The sequence below is a fragment of the Eptesicus fuscus genome, chromosome 11 (genome assembly GCF_027574615.1).
Source record: "Eptesicus fuscus isolate TK198812 chromosome 11, DD_ASM_mEF_20220401, whole genome shotgun sequence".
Lineage (NCBI taxonomy): Eukaryota > Metazoa > Chordata > Mammalia > Chiroptera > Vespertilionidae > Eptesicus > Eptesicus fuscus.
In genome coordinates this window covers 9,070,635-9,083,198 of record NC_072483.1, presented here as the reverse complement: position 1 = coordinate 9,083,198, position 12,564 = coordinate 9,070,635, and the positions used below count along the sequence as shown (strand labels likewise).

At 42.4% G+C, this 12,564-nt stretch overlaps 1 protein-coding gene across 1 annotated transcript in view; it reads left to right on the top strand.

Moving 5' to 3' along the window:
* The first annotated feature begins 2,372 nt into the window (after positions 1-2,372).
* PTPN4 (protein tyrosine phosphatase non-receptor type 4) overlaps positions 2,373-12,564 on the top strand; it is a 246,720-nt gene continuing 236,528 nt past the window's right edge. Inside the window, exons 1-2 of the mRNA XM_054723364.1 lie at positions 2,373-2,466; positions 5,158-5,258. The gene's annotated coding sequence lies outside the window, so the exon portion shown is untranslated. The remainder of the gene's footprint in view (positions 2,467-5,157; positions 5,259-12,564) is intronic.

The window sequence follows — 12,564 nt, the reverse complement described above, 5'->3', positions numbered from 1 at the left end:
AGGAATGGGCTGGAGAGGGAAGGTCTGGAGATAGGAAGATTAGTTGGGGGACTAGCTACAAGGCTCTACAAGGCATCAACAAGGACATATCTAGACCAGACCAGGATCACCCAGAGATACAGCATCCTACCAGATTGAAGCTCAGGAAGAGCCTGCTCTGTCCCACGTACCTTCCTGAAATCCCACCAATTAGAGATTTAAGCATTTCATTATTTCAACAAACATTTTTGGCATCTGGCAGTGTCATCAGGCATTATAGGGGATAGAAAGATAACTAAGACAAAAAAAAAAAAAGTTCTGAAACCAAACATGGTATAAAACCTTCTGGAAAACTACTATCAAACTGACAACTAATTAATTACAAATTAATTAAAGGGAATGAAATATAATTTGAAAAAAAAAAATAGAAAGATAACTAAGACAAGGTCCTTGCTCTCAAGTATCTTACTACTAGTATGTAGTAATGGAGATGACTCACACAGAGCTAAGTATTATATAGTAATATGTGCAGCATAAGAAAAAGGGAGGTGTAAAACCAGAACTATCAATGTGAAAGGAGGAAGAAATTACTTTTTACTTCTGCTGGAAGTCCCATGTAACCTGATTATATAATGTTGATAGGTGGAGATGAAGTGAAAAGCATTTTAGTGGAGGGAATAGTATGAACAAAGGTATAGAAAACGGAGAGCTAGAGCGAGAAAAGCATATTTAAGGAAGAATGAATGAGCACAGGCTGGAACTAAGCTCTGGTAAGGAAAATGAGTAAAAGAGATAAAGCAGGAAAAATATGGACTGACAGGTTGTCTTTTTAAAATGGAAAAACTGAAGGGAGGCTCGAGGGAGAAGAGGGTCAATAGTAATCGCTGTCTTTCACAGATTTGTATGAATTTGCAAGAGTTTATCTTGTGAAAACCACAGTTAATTAGTAAACAGGCATTGTGTTGGCTTTGAGGGAGCGTGTTGAAAGAATGCTTGTAGGAAGGCTAGCTCTGGTGAGGAGCTGAAGCTAAGAGCAAGAAGAGCAAAAGGCGCCAGGCTACCGACAAGTGCACCGACAGAAAAATGAAGGCAAAGGAAGTGTGAAGGTTCCCAAATCTCTCCTCCCAGCATTTCAGCTGACATCACCCAGCCCGTAGGTATCTGCATCTGTCTTATTACCAATGTTTGTATTTTCAATAAAATATTCGAATGCACCTGGGAAAAAAAAACCTGGAAAAATAACACCAAATTCGTATGTGTTATGAGAGTTAATTAATTCATTTTTTAAAAGCACACGATTCTGGCACACAGAAGGCACCCAAACATGTTTCATAAATGAACGTTTATTCTTTGTTTTGGAGACTATATTTAGGATAGGAAATGATTCTAAACTGCATCCTAAACCTATATCCTCTGTTAGCACTTCAGTTGGGAGGACCTGGGCCAAAAGGTCTGATTTTCCCCTTTAAAACTTGGGTTTCTAGCCCCTCTGTCCGGTCCCCGAGGTCAGTGATACAGCAGGGGGGGTGTCGATGTTCTAGTAACCAATCGCTGCGGGGCCGAGGGGCGGAGCCACAGACTCCGCCTCCTCCTCCCAGTCTCCCTCCCCGACCTCTCAGGTCCGGCCTCCTTCGCACCTGCGTGTCCCCCGGCGCACAGGCTGGTGCAACCTCTCCCTCCTGCGCTAGCGGGAAAGGGGTTTGGCCTCACCTCTCGCGAGATCGCCTGGTGCCGCTGCCGCCGCTGCTCCGGGTCGCTGACTGGCGGCGTCTGCGCAGCCGCCATGTTCGGTTGCTATGCCGTGGCCTGGGAGACGGAGTGTGCTTGAGGGAGGAGGAGCCCTCGGAGGAGGAGGAAGAGGGGGAGGAGGCGAGGGAGGCGGGGGACCGAGCGCCTCTCGCATTCGCACACACCAGCGCAGCCCCAGAGTACCCGCTCGCTCACGCCGCGCCGCGCGCTCTTCCGCTCCTCACGGCCCCCGCATTGTTCTCCCCGGACTCCTGGGTCCCCGGGGTGGAACTCGAGCCTGAGCCGGGGAGGGGAGAAACTTGGCTGTGGCCGAGGGTCGGAGGTTGGGGCCCGGGCCCCTCCCGGGGCTCCCCTCCCCCACGGCACTTTTGGGGGGTGTGGATTAGGTCATCCCCGCTGCGAGGTGGGAGCGCGCCCTCCGCTCTCCCGGCGGCGCCGGCCCGCGCGCGGCAGCCCCGCAGTATGAGGTGGTGCCGGCCGCTCCCAGCCCTGGCGCGGCCGCTGCGGCGGCGGGTGCTGGGGGGCCGCTGAGGGAGACCCCGGCGCGGCGCGCGGACGCGCTTCTCCCCGCCGCCCGGGCCGCGAGGCTCTTCTTCTCCAGCCGAGAGGACGCGGCTGTGACTCGGAGGTAAGAGGCTCTCGGGTCTCCGCCGGCCTCGGCCCCGCGCGTCCTGCGCGAGGCTGTTACCTGCGGCGAGTGTGGCCCTTGGGAAACGAGCCAGGTAGGGCCACCCCGAGGTACGAGGTTGATTTAAACGGAAGGGGAAAAGGATGCTCCCCCGGCCCCCCTTCCCCCGGGACCTCTGCTCTCGGGCTCCTGGGGTAAGAGTTGGAAGATGTGATAGGTGAGCGGGACAGGGGCGGGGGAGACGTGTGGGTGGAATGTTCCACGGGACCTAACTCTGAGAAAGGTTTCAGGACCTGAGTTTTCCAGTGCTGGTGGGATTCCCTTTTTTTTTTTTTTTGTTGGGTCCTATGAGCGCTGCTTGCGTGCTGCATAGACGGACGCCCTGCGGTTGAAGGTTCTAAGTTTCAGGATTCTACCGGCATATACTTGTGTTTAAGAATCCGTAGTTGGGGCAAAAAAAGTTGAGATGTAGCTAAAGAAGCGTACCGATGCGTTTCCCAGCGGTTCCTTGGAATGGGACAGTTTACAGTGGAACAGACCTATGTTTGCACGTTTCTGAGAAACTTAAGCATGGGAGACTTTGTGGGGTTGCATTATTTAGGGACACCACTCTTGTACCGGGACGATCTGTAGGATTTTCAAGCCCTTCCTTTTTCTGGGAGAACCTGTACCTATACACTATGCCAACTGCTTTTCGAATCAAGAAATTGGAATACTGAAAGATTTATGTGACCAGATTTTAGACCCAGTTAAAACAATACCGTTTAAAACATGTTTGGGGAGGGGGTGGGGGGAGAGGGCAGAAAACCAATGTATTCTCCTCGTAAAAGACGATTTAAGTAGAAAAGAAGACTGGCCTTTTTTTTTTTTTAAATCCTGATTTTGGATCCTTAAGGAGCCTGAGAAAAAATTAATTATTCTTTTTTTTTTAAGCGGGGAGGAGACAACCTTAAAATAAATGATTATTCAGAGCCCAAAGTGTGCTTAATGGAAGAGAGATAGGTATATCAGTTACATCTGAATTTGATGAATATAAATTCAACCTATAAATTAAAAAAAGACTTTGTAAGCAAATGTTTGTGTGTTTGTACAGAATGTCTTTACTAACTCATAATGAAAAAGAGTGCAATCATTTTGTGGACCCCCACCATATTTGGTCAGAATAAATTCGTGCTCCGATTACCACAAAAACTCTTTTTCTTCTTTTTTTTTAATGGTACACATACCTTTGTTACCATTTTTGCACTGAAACATGTGCATGGTTCCATAATACGATCTTGGTGGTTTATAAGAAGAGAAACGTGTGGGTTGTTTTTTGTACATGGGAATATTTGTTATTTAGCTCATCTATTTTAAACATTTGGCAAAAGATTTTGAAAACACAAAGCCACAATTTTGTAGTTTTTAATATTAATTGAGCAGTTTAAAGTTTATTAAGATAGAAAAATCACAGGTTCCTCAAAAGCAGTAATGAATGAGGATATGCCTTTCTTATTGCCTATTTTCTAACCTGCTTAGCTTGTGGGTATTGAATTGTTTCAGACATTTTTTCTTGTGTTCTAATTGAATATCTTCAAATGTTCCTAGTAACTTTGTTACTTTAAATTTGTGACAACCAATTTCTAATTTAGGCTAGGCATAAAACCAGCATTGATTGAACACACTTGCTAAAAATACTTTCTGGGTCAGATGTATTCAGAACGCAGCCTCAGGAAAATTCATTTGAACTATTCTACTGTGACCAATGTACACTTCATTATTATTGAAGGACTTTAAAAAAACGATACACTCTCACACAATTAGGTTGTATAAGTTCAGGCATAGAAGCCTTTTTTTCTTAATGTATAAAATACTTTATGTGGGATAGTAATAAAAACCTAAATAATTTTCTTAAATACATGTGAACCCCCATGGATTATTAAACTCTGTGATTTGTATATTAAACATCTTTTAGTTTTGTCTACTAAACATAATTTGAGTTGTAAAGGACAGTACAATGTTATCTACTTCCTATTTATGACTTATTCTAAATTCTATAAGGGGGATCAGTGGTTTTTTAGTAATCTTTAAGGAGTAAAATAAGAGACTACCAGATAATTTCAAGGAGACGCTGTTATTGACTGTTGATGAGAGGACTTTTGTTATTCCCCTCTGAAAGTTAATATGGTCAGTTTTAAATAACAAGAAAGTTTTAAAAAATATGTAGAAATGTTGTTTAGTGGAAGTTTAAAGACGTATGTTTAAAAGTTCTGCTTTAATTCTTTATGTTATTAGGAATGTAATATTGGTAATCTCATTAGAAACGGCAAGTTATGTGACTTTATGTAGCTAAATATGAATTGTTCATTCTAAATAAAATATAGAATTGGCAGAAATTCACTGGTTATAAACTGAGTTGAATTTTGTTGTTTTTCTGGGTTGATAACATGCATGTTGTGAAGTTTTTTATATGCTGTAGTCTAGTTTTGTTAAATTTGTCAGTTCACTAGATTAAGCTGTGAAGCCTTGACTACTGGTTTAGCATTCTGGAGATCCTTTTTTCCCCCCTGGAAAGTAGTACTTTAGGGGGAAAGTGTTATTTCTTCATTTAATACCCAGTTATTAGTACAGATGGTGAAATCGACTTTATTGGTGTAGAATTACATTATTTATGAACAGTATAATATATTTTACTTTGATCAGTCAGTATAATCATATTTAAAATAGGATGGAAAACAGAGGGGCAATTTGTTCCATTCTCTTGCACTTTATTAGAGGCATTTCCCTCTACATTCATTCTTCATTTCATTATTCCTAAATAGAAACACTGGAAGAGAGGTGCAAGTATTTGAAGAAATTGGCAGGAACAGAAGAAAATTAGGTACTGTGGATTATCTTGAGGGGAAGGAAGATACTAATTTGGGTGAGTTATTGTGTTTGTATCTTTTAACAAGGAGGTTATATTGAGGAGTAGGGGAAAAAAAGGACCCAGAAGGGAAGTGTTTATTGTCTTTTTTGTGCCAGTTTTGTGTAAAGGGGCTTTTCGTGTTATCCCACATTATCTTCAAGTACACTTTGTGAGGTAGGTATTAACAATCTCCCGATTTTCCCTTCTCCTCCCCAAGTGAGGGCAAGGAGAAGTTAATTTGTCTAGGATCACACTGCTAGTAAGTAGAATTCAAATTAGGTCTGTCTGACTCTGAAGCTTATTCTTTAGATCTTGGTGTCCAGGTAAACTTTCTACAGTGGTGGAAGTACAGTAAGTCTAAGTCCTCACTTAAAGTCATAGATTGCTTCTGTGACTTTAAGGAAAATGACGTATAATGAAACCAATTTTACCATAGGCGAACTGATAGAAAAAAGGGTTAAGTTCTTAAGGCATCTCATCAACAAAACAGCATTAAACTAAATGACGTTATTCTTTTTTCTGCACTGTCAGATGTGGTAGCCATGTGCAGCATGGAGCGCTCAAAAATGTGACTATCGTGTCCGAGGAACTGAATTTAAAATTTTATTTCCGAGGAACTGAATTTAAAATTGTATTTAATTTTGGCCCTGGCAGGGCAGCTCACTTGGTTAGAGTGATGTCTGATACACCAAGGTTGTGATCCGGATCAGGGCACATACAAGAGTCAACCAGTGAATGCATAAATAAGTGGAACAACAAATCAATGTCTGTCTCTCTCTCTCTCTCTCTCTCTCTCTCTCCCTCTCTCTCTCTCCCTCCCTCCCCCCTTTAGTCTCTCTACAAATCAATTATAAATTTTAAAAAATGTTATTTAATCTTAATCAGTTTAAATTTAAATAACCAGATGTTGCTAGTAGCTACAATATTGGACAGCACAGCTTTATATCTTACTGCCTAGAAAATCTGAGTTTTAATATTGAATATTCTACTAGCTATATATGACATTAGGCAAGTTATTTAGTTGTTGAGCATCAGTTTAATTCATTTTGAAAATGAAGAGATGGTCACTAAAAGGTTACCTCCAGCATCCTTCTTGCTCTAAACTTATATGATTCTTATTAAAATGTACAGTGGCATTTAATATTCACAAGCATTATATCTGAAAGGCCTTCCTCCCCAATATACTCACCCATTATATGAAGACTAGAGGCCCGATGCACGAAATTCTTGCAAGAGTAGGCCTTCCTTCCCCCAACTGCTGGCACCAGCTTCCCTCTGGCACCTCGGACCTAGGCTTCCCTCTGGCCGCTGGCTGGCACCTGGGACCCGGGCTTCCCTCGAAGCCCTGGCTTCATTTGGAAGCTAGGTTGTAAGGACATCCGGTCTAATTAGCATATTACCCTTTTATTATTATAGATTTTTATTGTTTAGTCAGTTTCTCTTTTTGACCAGAGTATGTATAAAGCACACATAAAAGATAATGGATTATTCCTCTCCACCCCCAGTTGTTTGGTGAAACACTGTGTAACCAAAGGCAGTACCTTGGAACAAAGTTTGGATCTTTAAAGACCATATTTCAGCATGCCACCTTCCCATTTAAGAATATGGTTCTCTGTTGCTTATCAAATTAATCCCAAACTTATCTGCTTGGCCTTGAAGACTTTCCACCAACTTCCGCTCACCCTGTTTCTCATTATTGCTTAAAAAGAAAACTTGTTTTTTCCTTTGCCCTTGATTTCTCAGTTTAAACATTCCTATCTCCAGTCCATATGTCTTCTCTTCAAGTATTCCTCAAAATTCACCTTTTTTTTTTTCTGGAAGAATGCTGCCTAATCCAGTCATAATGACTAGATTTTGAATCCTGGTAATAAGCACCTTGGGGTTAATATGTGATTATTTAGATATTTCAATTGAGTACATCCTTCTTAAGTTTTTATTTTACCTACTTTGTCTTTAATGAAAATGTAAAAAAATAAAAAATGGGGATTGTTTCTTTTGTATTGCCTCATGAGTTTAGTCTATTGTTTATCAATTCTGCTTTAAAAAGTTGCTAATTTTAAAAAAAGGATAATTACTGTAACAACATTCATCCTTAATCACCACTCTAATAGATGTTTTTGTTTCCTTCCAGGCAGTTGTCCATATTTTTAAAAATAAAGTTGTGTGGTAGAGATATAATTTGAGTTTAATATACTGTAAATATTGTATAGCATGGGCAATGTAATGTAGGGAAAAGCTGACACACTTTGGAGTTAGATAGATCTGGGTTGGAATGTGATCTCAAAAACCTTGGGCAAATTATATAACCTCTGAGCAGACTTCCTTAACTATGAAATTGGGATAATAGTTGGCCTTGAATTGTTGTGAGGATTAGGGTACTATGTATAAAACATCTGGCACTATTTTTTAAATAAAAGAGATGATCAATAAATGGTAGCTGATATCATTTTTCTGTTCCCATTGTCATAACTTAAGCAGTTGCTTAGACATTTCACATGATTTATTGATCAGGTGATTGATTTAGTCATTTACCTTTTGTTAAACATTTTGGTTATTTCTAAAGCTTCCAATGTTATAATCTGCATTGAATATATTTGTGCTTGCTTGTTTCCTCAGTCTAAAACCCTAGGACTGGGAAAAGGGTCCAATGGTAAGAATATTTCTATGCCAAATCTTTCTTTTAAAAAACAATGGGTGTTCTTGCTTTGGAAAAATCCTAATGCTAATTTGGTTGTAAAATTGTACCTCATTGTTTTAATTAATGTATTTTGAAAAATTGGTTGCCCTTGCCTGTGTGGCTCAGTTGGTTAGAGCATCGTCCCGTCCCGTCACAGAAAAGTCACAAGTTTGATTTCTGGTCAGGGCACATATCCAAGTTCAAGGTTTGATTCCCCAGTCCAGGTGCATGAGAGAGACAGCCAATGGATGTTTCACTCTCAAATTGATGTTTTCTCTCTCTCCCCCTTTTCCTTCCTCTCTCTTTAAAATAAATAAAAAAGCATGTCCTTGGGTGAGGATTAAAAAAAAAAGAAAGAAAAATATTTGGCTTATTGGTGAATTATGTAGTGAACATTTATATATAACTAGAGGCCCAGTTCACAAAATTCGTGCACGGGGGTGTGTGTGTGTGTGTGTGTGTCCCTCAGCCCAGCCTGCACCCTCTCCAATCTGGGACATCCCTCTCACAATCCAGGACTGCTGGCACCCAACTGCTCGCCTGCCTGCCTTCCTGATTGCCCCTAACTGCTTCTGCTTGCCAGCCTGATCACCCTATAACCACTCCCCTGCCAGCCTGTTTGGCCCCTAACTGCCCTCCCCTGCAGGCCTGGTCCCCCCCAACTGCTCTCCCCTGCAGGCCTGGGTCCCCCCCCCAACTGTCCTTCCCTGCAGGCCCAGTCGCCCCCAATTTCCCTCCTCTGCCAGCCTGGTCACCCCTAACTGCCCTCTGCTGCAGGCTTGATCGCCCCCAACTGCCCTCCCTTGCAGGCCTGGTCCCTCCCAACTGTCCTCCCCTGCTGGCCTGATTGCCCACAACTGCCCTCCCTTGCAGACCTGGTCCCTCCCAACTGCCTTCCCCTGCTGGCCATCTTGTGGTGGCCATCTTGTGGTGGCCATCTTGTGTCCACATGGGGGCAGTCATTTTTGACCACGTGGGGGCAGCCATATTGTGTGTTGGAGTGATGGTCCATTTGCATATTATTATTTTATTAGATAGGATTAGATAGGATAGAGGCTTGGTGCACGGGTGGGAGCCGGCTGGTTTGCCCTGAAGGTTGTCCCGGATCAGGGTGGGGGTTTCCTTGGGGTGTGGGGCGGCCTTGGTGAGGGGCCTGTGGTGGTTTGCAGGCTGGCCATGCCCCCCGGCGACCCAAGGGGAGGCCCAGGTACCTGGGATTTATTTATCTTCTATAATTGAAACTTTGTAGCCTTGAGCGGAGCCAAGCCTCCTGCTCGCTCCGTGGCCGCAGCCATTTTTGTTGGGATTTATTTATCTCCTATAATTGAAACTTTGTAGTCTTGAGCAGAGGCCAAGGCTGGCCAGGGCTGCAGAAGCTTGGATTCCTCCATCGCCGGGGGCAACTCAAGCCTCCTGCTCTCTCCAGCACCCTGGCTGCCGCCATTTTTGTTGGGATTTATTTATCTTCTATAATTGAAACATTGTAGCCTTAAGGCTGGGGCAACCCAAGCCTCCTGCTCTCTCTCTGGCTGCAGCCATCTTGGTTGGGCTAATTTACATACTCACTCCGGATTGGCTGGTGGGCATGGCTGGTGGGTCTAGAGGAGGTATGGTCAATTTGCATATAACTCTTTTATTAGATAGGACTAGAGGCCCGGTGCATGAAATTCATGCACTCAGCCTGGATTGCGAGAGGGGTCAGGCCAGGCCAAGGGACCCCCACCGGTGCATGATCAGGGCTGGGGAGGGAAGCGGGAGGTTGGCCATCCAGGGAGGGACTGCTGGAGGGCTCCAGGGCGTGTTCGGCCCATTTCATTCAGTCCCAGTCGGCCTGACCCCAGCAGCAAGCTAACCTACTAGTCGGAGTGTCTGCCCCCTGGTGGTCAGTGCATGTCATAGTGAGTGGTTGAACAGCCTTAGCATATCATTAGCATATTATGCTTTGATTGGTTGAATGGCCGACCGGACACTTAGCATATTAGGCTCTTATTATATAGGATGTTAATTAAACATCTGAATGTCTATTATAGGGATCAGTGATAAACATGATTTTTGCCCTTGAGCTCAAATTCTAGGGTGGTAACACATGTCAACAAACAATTACAATTCAGAGTGATAAGTGTAATAAGATCTGGGGGAAGCAGCAGTAGCATTTGAGCAGTGTCTTGGAGGGTGAGTTGGAATTGATCTGGATAGAACAGCGCGTACAAAAAGTCAGAAGTATAAAAGGATGCGTAGTGTGTTTGGAGAAATGCAAGTTGTCTTGTATGTGTCTGTCTCTGTCTATGGGATGGGTATTGGTATCTGATTTTGTTTGTAAATCTGTGTGTCTGTATGTGTGTGTTAACTATGGTAGGAGAGGGAAGGTTGTGAGGGTCCTTGTTTGGGTGATGAGTGGGATCATATTAAGACCTTTAGAACAGAGCTTTCCAACTAGTTGGTAGGCCATGAATGGTTTACCATTAATGCTAAGAGCAAGATGCCTGTCAGTCTAAGGCCGTGGTTGGCAAACTGCGGCTCGCAAGCCACATGCGGCTCTTTATCCCCTTGAGTGTGGCTCTTCCACAAAATCCACGGCCTGGGCGAGTCTATTTTGAAGAAGTGACGTTAGAAGAAGTTTAAGTTTAAAAAATTTGGCTCTCAAAAGAAATTTCATTCGTTGTACTGTTGATATTTGGCTCTGTTGACTAATGAGTTTGCTGACCACTGATCTAAAGGACTGGGCATATTTGAGCCACCCAGGATGGTTTCTTTTGACCTTGAATCGTCTCCTTGGCTTGTCCCAGTGTGCTAAAAGTTTTTTTTTCTTTGATGCCAGGTTGGGCAAAGGATTGGTAAAAGCATTGTTTTAGAGGCTCTACGTATTGGAAAGTTTATGATACCTACTCATCCCTGGCATTCCCAATATGTAATAAAAAATAAAACCAGTACCAAATCCTAAAACAAGCATAAAAGATGTCAAGTCCCTCCATCCCCACCCCACCAGTAATTACCACTTCATTGGTGTGTGTGTGTGTGTGTGTGTGTGTGTGTGTGTGTGTGAGAGAGAGAGAGAAATATCTTTTTAGTGCTTCTGCATTGCTAATGCTTTCACACATGTTTAATTTTCCTCTTAGAAAATCAACATTTACATCGGTGAGCAATTTTAGGTACTTAAATAAAAGAACAATAAAATTAGATATAAGTTTTGAAAAGTAACTAGGTTTTTTTAGATAATGATGCAAGGATGTAAGGATGGTGCAAAGATAAGGTTAAAATTGGAGCAGAGAGACCAGTGAGGATGCTCTTGCTGTGGTCCAGGTGAGAGATGGTAAGAACTGGAAATGGAGAGATGGGGAAATAAAAATTGGATGTGAAAGCTGAAAACTTATTAGGTAGTTTTTCTAGAACTGAGAGTCCATTTGGATATAGGGGAAAGAGGAAAAGAGTTGATGATTTTTTATTCAAGCGGCTGGAAAGGGAAGGCCAAATAATTTTTATTTAGTACTGTAGTAAGCCAGGCATTTTGTACCAAGGTCATCATAAGTTCTTACTGACTTTTAAAAATTTATTTATAAATCTCTTCTCCAGCAGCGAGAAATTGGCTCCCATTATGCTCAGTATATTTACTTATTTGCTCAAACTCTTATATTTTCTAATCTCCCAACCTTAGGCTAGTTGTCCCTTATCTGCCACCTCTGAGGCCTATGGCATGGGTCCTCAAGGATGCGTTCAAGTTCCTGCTAGGAAGGGAATGGAGCTTCTCAGTTAATCTTTTTATTTCCCTCATTTAATCTAAACAAAAATTTGTTACAAACATGTTGTCTCCAGTTTTAAAGGACAACAAAGCTGAAATTCAGAAAAGTGTGTGGCTTTGGGCATGTTATCATGTAAATAGTAGAGCAAATATTTTGAATTCCGATATGCATGATGCTGAAGCATCTTTGCTGGGTTGGTTGTTTTGTTTTGTTTTGTTTCCCTCCTGTACTACATAGTCTCTGACTACCTGAAAATAGTTTGGAATTCAAAATGGCAGGGTTTGGGATGGCATATAGGTGGTAGCTGAAGCACCTATTACTGCTTATGAAGTTTGTCAACTTAGGAAGAGAGTCACTGACAGCCCCTACCACTATTATTTAAAGGTTATGGGTTATCAGGAAGTGAAGAAGCCAGTAAAGGAGATAGAATGGTGGTGAGAGAGGAGAGTCTAGTAGTATGGTAGAAGGTGGTAGAAGGAAGGAGTTTACAGGAAGGTGTCAGATGCTGAAAGAGATAACAAAAGTGCTTCGAATGTGACTATTGGACAGTTATTGATGACCTAAGCTAATTGGGTTTCAGGTGTGTTCAGGCAGGCTACCTGTATTAGAATCAAATGAGATACTGATTAAAATGATCAGGTTTCATCACACACCTTTTAGATTCTTTAAAGGGTGGGTGAGGAGTGAGGAAGAGTTGCATAGGAGATCTACTTAAATGCTGCTACAGTTTTAAGTATACTAAAGTTTGACATTCATTGTCTTATTAGAGGAGTTATAAGAGGGGTGTGATAAGAAACTAAATTGAGGAAACTAGACATACAATGAATAGAGACCAGAAAACTCTTAAGAAATTTGGTCATAAGAGAAGAAGAAGGATCTTTTGGGTCATGAAGAATAGGGGAACAGA